We start from the raw sequence: 9,675 nt of genomic DNA, 5'->3' as shown, positions 1-9,675 counted from the left end.
CCAACCGGCGCGTCTGGGGCGGGCCCCGCCGGTGTCACGTTACCGCCCGCGCAGCCAATGGGGCGCGGCCGGCGGCGCCGCTGACGGGCCGGGGCGGGGGAGCTGCGGCGGACAAAAGCGCCGCGCTCGGCCCTGGCCCGGCCCCACCGCTCACCTGCGGAGCCGCCTGACCGCCCCTGCCGGCAGAGCGGGGAGCTCCCGGCAGTCCGGCCGCCTCGGAGCCCCTCGGTGCGGCGATGCGCCTGTGCCGGCCCGCAGGCAGCAACCCCCCTCTGCCTGCCGGCGTTTAAATAACCCGATCCGTTAGAAGAGGTGGAGGAAGTGAGAAAGCCGTTGTCGCCGGCCGTTAGCAAATAAAAATAGACGCAGTGGTACTCGCGAAATGCGGTTGAATCCCACCGGAGGCTTCGGCTGGGACGGGATGCGGATCCCGGAGCGGGTTCGACCCCCGCGGGGGGCGGGCGGAAGGAGCGGGGCTGGGGATGCCGAGGATGCTGGGGAGCGGTACCGCGCGGGTGCGTTCGGATGAGCTCCCGCCCCAGCCGCGGCACCGCCGCTGCGAATGTCCTGCTGCACCGGGGCTCTCCTTCCGGGCCAGGGACACCCAACGCCGGCCACCCTTTCTGACAGGAACAGTCAAAAGTCTGAGCGGCGAGATTCTTCTATCGCTCTTAGTTCCACTAAAAACCTGATACCGATATTATAAAGTTCACAAATAAACACGACGTTTTTTAAAAGTCATAATTCATTTTGCTTTCCTACTGCACCTCCTCCAGTGGGCAGTGAAGCTCCTTTCTCCAGACAGACGTCTGGAAGAGGCCAGTTCTGCTGGGCAAAGGCATGAAAGCCTGAAGGAAAATTTTGATTCCCACCTAGATTTCTACAAAAAACTGGGACAAATGGGCTCTGTCTCCCTCCTCTTAGTCGTGCAAACAGCTCACTCTACTCAAGTAATTGTCCTGACATATTTTCATTATTAGTAATGCCATTGCAAGGACCTAGTCTAAACTCTATTTACACTATAATTACACTCCTTGCACTGGCTCTGCTATGGTAATGTTTATTCCCTGTCCAGTCATCAATTTCATGGGAAAATGGACTATTTTCATAATATTATTTTTCCTCCGTGAAACACAAAAATCTTTTTCCCTACAGCTGTACAAAAACACCTTCATTTTAAATAACAAAGACACCAAATTTTACAAAAGCTAACAATTTTCAAATTGTATTCACAGTTTTCAAATATGTACTCAGTACACCTTTAGATAGTAGTGTTAGTTTCAGTTTAAAAAAGACATCATACTTTTGAGGAAGCACAAGCATTGCACTGGTTCCAAAAGTGAAACTAATTAAACTAAAAGGGAGCCTCACTTTTTAATCCAAACTTGTAGAAATGCCAATGAAGCCTGTGTTGAAAAAGAAAAGACTGTTTGTTTTTCTAGTTTGCAGTCCCGGTGGTAGCCTAGCAGGGAATGTATTTGTTTTAGGCTAACAATTTCTACTTAGGGTATGTATGCTGATAGTAATCTAACCTCAGAGAAACAGCTACTGTCACACAAAGATGTCAACATCGTGGCATTGTCTGCAATTACTGCTCCAAGAGTCCTTGGTGAGGTTTGGTAAACAGCAGAGAGCAGGCCAGTCTCTTCCCAGGAGACCAATTCCCTTTTGTCTCATGACCTGCCGCCTCCTTAGCTGGCTGCATCATTGAGACAAATTTTCTGCTCTATTAGGGTTTCCCTGAGGAATTATTTAATCCATTTTACAGGGACTATTTCTCCCATCCGTGAGCAAAATAAATAAAAGTACATCTTGTTTTATAATCTTGCTTTCTACTAACACAAAAATGAAAAGTCTTTCTCCAGGATCTGCCATATTTTCTTTTTGTCAGCAATATACTAGGAAGACAAATTAATGTTTGACTAAATTATAAAACCAAGAACTATTTGTACTAAGAATCAAAGTATTGAATTAAGTCAGAACAGGGAAGTTAATGTTCATAAGGTTCATAATTGCGTGAGCAGAAGATTGCAGCATAATTTTCTAGGTTCAGTTCTTTACTCTGTTACTGAGTAGCTCATAGGGAAGCACAAGGGGAGGACTCAGCTCGTCAGTCACAGCATACCAATCTCTGAGCAAAGGAAATATTTTGTTATCATCTTATTCAAAACCAGCACTGTTTTAACCATGCAGCTACTCACTGTATACCTACCAATCAAGCTCATCTTTAAAGTTAGTTTAGTGACAATTATTTCAGGATGAATTTCTTCCAGTCTTTTTCAAGCAACATTATCTGGAAAATGTTCTTCAAGCTCCAGCACCCATTCTATTTGTTTGTGACAGCCATCTATAAGATAATGTAAAACAGCAGCTTGACAATATTGTGAAAGTTGAGCTTCCTTTCACACATCCTGCCATCCCCTGATCTTTTTTAATTTGCTATTTAGATGTCACAAACACAACTTTGAATATATATATAAAAAATAATGATTTCAAATTTTATGCTCAGTGTGATTATTGGGCATCCAGATGATCTGCTTCAACCCCTTCACTCGTACAATTTTGGGAAATCCCATGTAATGAGAAAGGGAAAGCATATAGGAAAGTGTTGTATATTTAAAAGGGCAATACAGTAAAAATTTCACTTTAAAATATTTTAATGAAAAATTCTTTTTAATATTACAGAGATCCTTAAGAGAATAAAAAACATGTAAGCTTCATAGTTAATAGTTATTTCATTTAATTTCCTGGCACATCCTGATTATTATCTCAGTTGTTCCTTCCGGCACTTGCTAAAGCTTCTTTGTCTTCTACTGACGATTTATAAACTACATATTCCATACGCTCCAGATCATTGATTTCTGTTGCAAATAACGTGGCTCGCAGTGACCAACAAAGGCTCTCCTGCAGGGGCGAGTATTTTAGAACAACACTTCCCTCTGCCGGACCTGTGGGCAGTCACAGCTCCGCCAGCCCGGAGGGACCTGCACGCCTTCCTCTGCCTCTCGCTCCGACAAGACCCCTGCTCCTCCCAGACGGCGCGGGACAGTGCGAAAGTAGCAAAGCTCAAAGTAATTCATCAGATGAATAGGATAATCATAAAAATTTCATCGAGTATCAACTGGAAATATCAATATACTTTCTTCTCAAGACAGGAGAAGCCATAGATAATGTGAAAACTGGGAGTCTCAGGGTCTGACGTTTCATATTCCCTCCAAAATCCTGACAGCTTTATGCCAGATGAAATTAGAACAATATTTAAAAATGTCTTTTACACAAATCATCAGGCATTTATTTCTTTATAGGGCCATGCAGGGGGAAAAAAATGCTCCTAACTCATTTGTAAGAACACCACTGAAAAACATAATTAAGCATTTTACTGAACAAAGATTCTGTTCACATACTCTGCTGAATGAAGGCTTTTAGTGGACTTCAAAACATAGGAAGAAGATGAATAAGCTGAAGATAGAAGAAGGGGAGTAGAAAATACAGATATAATGCTAAAACAAAATTCCCTGTTAGTGAAATTTACTTTGAAAAGGCAGACAGAGAGACAGAGACTTTTTCTGTTCCATGGAAGAAATGTCAAAAGATTGGATCAAGGGGGTACTCAGTGTTGAAAGGTAGAACAGGTAAGAGTGCTGAAAGCAATACTGAGGTTAATTGGAATAAGCCACCATTATAAAACAGGAAGTAGCTAGGTGGTTCTTGATCTGTGTTCAAAACAAAGACTGTGCTAAGCACACAGAAGGTCTAGTTAGAAAATATCATATGAGAAATATTTCACATGGAAAAAAAATGTTTTCTAAGAGTTTTGAGAAGAAAATATGGGGCTTGAATAAAGAAACCAGAATGTCAGGATTAAGGAGGCATTCTGAGTTGTTTTGAAAAGAAATTTTAAAAGCAAACTCAACTGCATAAGGTGGCATAAGCAATGCTTTTTTAAGCAGGCTGTTTTCCAGTCATTCCTTAGTTTTTTCATCTGAATAATGGGATTCTCTGTGTTGTGTCAATGGTATTGAATTCTTGCCTCCTGGTAATCCTTGCATCTAGTTGATTATTTGTAAAGTCTCTGTCTGAGACTTTCCAAGGAACTTTTAAGGCGGACTCCAAGTAAACAGCATAAGATGAGTATTTGTCCTCCAAGAGCTTTCAACACACATTAAATGTTTTTTTGCTCTAGTAGCCCTACAGGCGTTACTCACATTTGACACTTAAGACTGCATTACTAATAATCACTGTGTGTCTGCTAGCATGCTAGTAACAAATAATAAAAAAAAAAAAATAGTGCTTTGGTATTCAAATACCATTCACTCCTATTGCTCAAAAATGCTTTGAGTCCACTGTACAATTCTAGTATTGCAAGTACAAGTCATTAAAAATGCAATTAATAATCTAGCACTTGAAACACTACATCACATAATTTTCTGTGCTTCAGTGTATTCTTATGCAGGTCCTGGTTTCTCTCAACTATCCTAGGCCTCTTTCACTTATACTATCCTATTTTTTACATTTCATTCACCTTGCACAGGGATGAGAAATTTACACCTAGTAAATATTCCATAAATGCCTGCCTCTGTTTGCTTAGCACTCTCGCAAAGTCTTGAATTTCTGGAGTTCAGCACTTGTATCAGGACAACTTTATGCTTGCTAGAAATCAGAAGTCCTCCAGTAGGGAACACCTGACTGTGTTATTTTATGTCATCACTGTTCCTGTACTTTTAGGCCTTAGACATGTAGCCCTAATTTCAAGTGGGACAGCCCAAGAGGGTCACTCCCTTCGTTTTCTCTTGTTGCTGATTATAGTCCCCAGCTAATTTTTCATCAGAAGTTGCTGCTGCCTCAGATCTGCAGTCTGGTTTAGTTGTGATGTTGCTCCCCACGTTGGTGTTATCCAAACTAAGTGGATCAGTTAAACAAACACTTTTAGTTACAAGGTTTCACTTTTCATCATTTTGAAACACTCAGTTGGGGACCTACCAGGCTCTTTCCCATTTAACTTGCCATTACAAAAAAACAGAGTCTGGTCTGCTCCTCACCTCGCAGTCTCGGATCCTCAAGGAAGCTGTTAGATCAAAAGACCAAAGGCAAATTATTTGTCTTTCAGCACACATTTAAGCTGGATTGTCTCCTCATTCCCTTCAGTCTTCTTTCTGAATGCATATTTTGAAGTTGGCCAGTGATTTATCTGAAAAAATTATTTCCAGTATCCCTTCAGAGAGTGTACACATCAGTTCTCTACTGTTTGAAGCCCATGCCAGAAAAAATGTCACAGAATGACTTTCTGCTAACTTGAGGAACCCATAGGAAAAAAATGTCTCTGCTATATCTCAACAGAAACTTGCTTTATGTTTTCTAGAGTGCATGGGAAAAATAAGACGAGAAGGTCTGTTATACCAAAGTGTCTCTACCTCAATTCAAACACAAAGAAGTTACCTCTGGAATTTATCAGAAAATATTTCCATTGTCATACCCTCTTTCATTTTTTATTAATGGCATTATTCTACAGGGGGAAAAAGCTAATTTTGTCCACAAACTCTCACAATATAAAAATATTTAATTTTATACTGAAGTCAAATGTACATAGACACAATATATGATCAGCTTTGGCAGTATGAAAAAATATCCAAATAATAAATTAATTGTTTGTGGATACTGCTAAGAAATGCTAGAGCTTTCCAACACCTGCTTCACTCTGCAGTTGCATTCAATTTTCTTTCTCATACTTTCATTAAAAATGTATGAGGTCATTTAAAATTGGAGTCCTCTCAGCACCTTCTAAGATTAGATCTTTAGAGGCAATAAAGCAAGTATAATCTGAATTCCAGGATCACATTAATTGGCCATTATGCTTCTTTTAAAACGGTACCAAGCTTATACAGTAACTACTATCTGATCAGCAAATTGTAACAGTGCAGCCTACCAGGAAAGAAAAGAAAAACTCATTATTCTTTAATGAGAATCAAAATAAATGCTTACAGCACAACCAGTTATGGGGAGTTCCTTGGCATATATTTGGAATGTTTAATCACAAAACAACGCAGTCAGATATGTGTCATACAGCTCACCCCAAATGACTGAAAAGTCCTGTGTATTTGTTTATTGCTCCATACTCTGAGTAATATGGGAATTTCTCACTGAAGTATTTCCAGCTTCCTAGACTTCCCTTATGCAATCCAGTGTTAGTCACACACTGTGAGAGCGGAGTCACATCCTCTTCTTCAATGTAGATTCAGCCTTTAGGAATAAAGCTGGGCTTGAGAGATCTTTGGCCTGTACTTCTTCCTCTGTATTATCCTGCAATCTTTTCAAGATGGCACACTAATTCCTTATCTCCTCAAATAGGGATTTGCAAAAGATTCATACTCTTTCTGGAGCAGGGCTTGCAGCCAAAACATGGCAGACTGTGAAGTGGCAGCAGGACCATGGAGGGGGGTAAGGATGGTCCCTCCCACCCAAGAGACTCCAAATTGTCCATGGCTGAGAGGTGTGTGGGTGTCCTGCCTAACCCAGTGCACAAGCATGAGCACAGGACACTGAACTGCTGCAGGCACCAGCCTGCCTTTTAGTGCTTCTGCTTGAAAAGCAGGGCTTGAAAAGCATAGCTGTGCAATTCTGAGGGAGCAAAGCAATAGAGGAATATACTAAGGAGAGGAATTGTGAGCAAAGAGATTATCTCATTTGCTGTCCAGTTGATTTCCTAATGAGAAAAATAGGCTTTTGTCCATTTCTTGTTAGTAAACAAATCTGTGACAAAGCCTTGTATGTCCCATCAGTAATTAAATGCTTTTTCTAGTTGACGAAAAAAAATCTTTAGGGCCTTAAATTCATATAAAAAGGAAACTCCCACACATACCTGCCTTTTGGAACTGCCACATAAAAGGTTTTATTTTTATGACTTATATAATACCACTTTGGAAAGTATTGGCTATATGCCAAGGCAAAGCTGATTTACATTTTTTGTTTTACATCTCTACTTTGGTTTGACCAAGATACAGGCTTATTAGAGTCCAATCTACTGCGGCTAGGGCAGAAAACTCTGACAGAAAAAACACAGCTGAAGTCAGCTGATTTTTTACAGAGTGTTAATAGCGTGCTTGGGCACCCAAATTCTGCCAAGTAATTTTGTCCTCTTCAATTGAACTGCCTCACTAATCAGTTTTGAAGTGTAGAAACTCCTGACCTCCTTTCCTCTTGGAAAAAAAAAAGATGGAGCTTGATTATATGAAAAGAAATTAGACAAAAAATGCACTAATTCTTACTTCTAATGAATGAGAATGTCTTAAGCTGCCATGGTAGACTTCTATCAAAAACTGAGGAGGCTTTATTAAGCAGTTACAAAATGAGCAAGATGCTTCCAAACTGAACCTCAGTACAAGATACTTGGGGTCCTTGAAAAAGGTCAGGAAAGTTAAATTTGGGTGATGGCAAAGTTACTTTTAAAATGTAGAATTAGATACTATTTTTATGTATGAAAGATAAATCTAAAAAAGCAAATGCCTCACCACACCTAAATTTATTACTTTAGCTGTGCCCTGGGTTTCAGGACTGATTTAATTTTATGAAAACTGTTGAATGCTGTATTCACCAGAAAATGTATTTAATCATTAGGCTCAGTGTTCCTGTTTTCCCTGCTGTGCCAGAACTGGTAAAATTCTTTTAAGGTAGTGATCTTTGAAGAAGAAGTTTTGGACCCTCACACTGCTCAAAGTGTAGGAAGACTGGACTGCTCACTCAGTTTCTCTAACACTGATAAGACAGGCCTCCTTCAAGATCATCTGACTGATATGCAAGGTGAGGATTTTCTGCTTAAAGCACAAAATATCATTACATTTTTTAAAAAAATTGTCCTTTTGGGGGAAGAATTTGAAAAATTGCTACTGCACATAGGTAGCAACCAGAATTTTCATTGTTGTCCATAGCTACAGCAGACTTTGTTGCAGAAGTTGGACGTCTTATATGGTTTTCATATTATTGCCATTGACATTTAAACCAAAACTGTTGCGCCAGAGGCTACAGAATTGTAACTAAATGAACAGACACTGCTGTCTTTGCCACATTAGTTAAACTGTAGTGGATCCCATTAACTCGCATGCTCAAAAGATTCTGTTAACCTACAAGAGTCACAGTCTTGCAAGAGAGGAAATGTAAGTGCCAGCTGGAGCAGACAAGACTCAAAAGTTCCTGTGCTCCAACAGACAATCTCTGCTGATGTGGCAAACACTGAGCAGCACGGGGAATAAGAACTCAAACAGTGCTTGTTTCATCATCTGAGGCTGCATCAGGAGAATCTTACCAACATCCCTTCAGCTGTCTGTATCATGGGCCTAGAGTAGACAGGATGATGCAGAAGCCTGGGGGGAATCACAGTTCATGGACTACCCCTTGATATCTGCTTTGTACATAAGTCTCTGAAAAATAAGTGCATCAATGGGATTAAAGGCCAATGGTAAACTAAAGTTTCTTTTTTCCCCTTTTAAAGCTCCTCATGACATAGCAGAGGTTGGGATCTGCTGCCCTCCAGTGCATGCTTGCAGATGTCCTCTAGGACTGCATTTGGAGACCATGAGAATTCTCAAGAAGCATTACCAAAAAAAAAAAAAAAAAAAAAAGGAAAAAAAGAAAAAGGAAAAAAAGAAAGAAAGAAAGTGTTAAATTTTTTGTGTGTTTTATTTAGGATCTTAAATAATTTTTGGGACTTGTTTCTTAATTTTGCTGTATTGTTCTGGCCTTGTCAGAGTATTTCTACATCCAAGTAGAGTGTTCTAGTTTGTTCTACGAAATTGGTTCTCTTCAATCAGCTCTTACTCTTTCATTTTCTATGAATATACACATAATGATTATATACATAACAGAATATATATGGTAATGATATGCAAATAGTGCATATATCCCATTTTATATCTGCATTCTGCCTGTAATTGTTATCTTTGTGATTCTTACTGACACATCAGAGAACTTTCTAATACCCACATTAAAAGGAAACAATGAAGACTTGCTATAGAAAGTATTTTCTCACTGGCTTGTGCAGTTCTTTCAAAAATATTCATCTGTATTATTGAACATTTTTGAACAAGAAATATATTTGACACTATGTCATGCCAGGCCCTTGTAAAATCTGATTTGTGAGTTCTTTCAGCTCTGCAGAATCACAATGGGACTTAGCATAAAAAATGACTTGCAGTTGTATGGCCTTTCTCTTAAACAATGATATACAGTGATGTAAACAATCAGTACAATGGTGTTGATATTAAGGCAAACCAGTTTTATCAAGATTTATAAGAGCAGGAAAAGTAGGCTGTAAAGGCATTGCAAATATATACCTATTTCTAACTGAATAATCAAATTTGGTGATGATGAGAGGTTGATTAAAGGGAACTTTTTCATTTACAAATTGAGTAAGTCTCTGTCCTGATTGTAAAGGGGAACCTTAAAAATGCAGATTCCGTGAGTGTATTGAATACCTTAAGAAATCTGGAAAATCTCATTCTCTTCCTTATAAGTGGTTAACTTAGGCATGAGATAATTTCTTACGATTTTGACACTCTATTCCCTCCAGAAAGGCCAAAGCCCAAGAAAGATAACCAGTCAGCCCAGTTTTCCCAATAAAGCGCCAAGTTTTATGATGTTTGGGAGACGCTATGTGTGTGTAGCTCCATAACGTACCGGGGAGAG

Source organism: Fringilla coelebs, assembly GCF_963513975.1.
Source record: "Fringilla coelebs genome assembly, chromosome: 9".
In the NCBI taxonomy this organism is placed as follows: domain Eukaryota; kingdom Metazoa; phylum Chordata; class Aves; order Passeriformes; family Fringillidae; genus Fringilla; species Fringilla coelebs.
This window is presented reverse-complemented; position numbering follows the sequence as displayed.